Raw genomic sequence first — 1,601 nt, forward strand, 5'->3', positions numbered from 1 at the left:
TTGTTTTCTTTACTTTGGATTTTAGAGTCCATAATTACAATTACTTTCAAACATATACTTATTGACACCTTACCATTCCTCAATCCATTATATTCATATGAGAAAAAAAAAGCAGATCCTGAATAAATCCTACACTCAATCTATTCCATTTCCATATTACCTGGTTTGGTCTTCATTTAATTTTAATCCGTTCTAATTCACATTCTTTTCATAACTAGGTCTTTTTTAAATTTTAGTTTTATTTGTAATTCATCTTTTACATTCCATATTCCATTCCCCACCTCTCCCCATCCATCTCCCGAATGCTCCACATCCCATACCTCCTCCCCATCCCACCCTGTCTCCACGTGGATGCTCCCACCTCCCACCCCACCTGACCTCTAAACTCCCTGGGGCCTCCAGTCTCTTGAGGGTTTGGTGCATCATCTCTGAATGAACACAGACCTTGAAGTCCTCTGCTGTATGTGCGATAGGGGCCTCATATCAGCTGGTGTATGCTGTTTGGTGGTCCAGTGTTTGAGAGATCGTGGGAGTCCAGATAAATTGAGACTGCTGGTCCTCCTACAGGATCACCATTCTCCTCAGCTTCTTTCAGCCTCCCCTAATTCAACAACAGGGGTCAGCTGCTTCTGTCCATTGGTTGGGTTCAAATATCTGCATTTGACTCTTTCAGCTGCTTGTTGGGTCTTTCGGGGGAAAGTAATGATTGGTTCCTTTTTGTGAGCACTCCATAGCCTCAATAATAATGTCAGGCCTTGGGACCTCCCCTTGAGCTGGATCCCACTTTGAGCCTGTCGCTGGACACTTTTAAATAAAGTAGTTCACCAAAGATAGTTGAAAATCATTGCTCCAAGAGTATTTTAATAATGCTTTAGAGTAGGTGGTATAGTTTCACTTCTTGCATTACCTTTGTCTTCCGTAAGGTTGGCTTTTAAGCCAAAGGACCTGGCTGCCTTCCCGGAAGTCATTTCCACATAGTTTAATAGCTATAGCCAGTGAACAAAAAGTGCATTTCCTGACACCATACTGTAAAGTTATTATTAATGCAGTAAAGGTATGCATTTCTTGTTTTGGCACTGATGTTTGGGATATTTCATTGAGTTGGGTAACTTACAAAGGTGCAACATTTTGAAATGTGGATTAATAGAGTTAGAATAACAAGGAATATTTACTGTTAAAACATGTTGCATTTGATAATTTGGTAGAACAAAGTAAATGTTAGCTCACTTTCAGAAACACTTTCTAAATTGCTAATATAGGAAGCTTTTTAAAATTAGGAAGTGCTTAATCAATGACAGATAGATGAACCATCATTGATGTTCTAATAATGAATCCTGCAATGAGTTGAAAATTAGATGGAGCACTAAAGAAATAAAACTATTTTGAATCAAGATCCATTAAGTGATAGGCCTCATGACTATCGTTTAATTTGTAGAAANTTTCTGTTATGAATCAGAAAGCATATAACGTTATTTGAGGGATGAAGATGTTTTTGGAGATGTATATGATATCAGATTCACAGTTTGGAGCCAAGAAGTGATAATGAAGAAAGAAGTAGAAATTCAGTCACACACACACACACACACACACACACACACACA

The sequence above is a fragment of the Mus caroli genome (assembly GCF_900094665.2).
Source record: "Mus caroli chromosome X unlocalized genomic scaffold, CAROLI_EIJ_v1.1 GL456233.1, whole genome shotgun sequence".
NCBI lineage: Eukaryota > Metazoa > Chordata > Mammalia > Rodentia > Muridae > Mus > Mus caroli.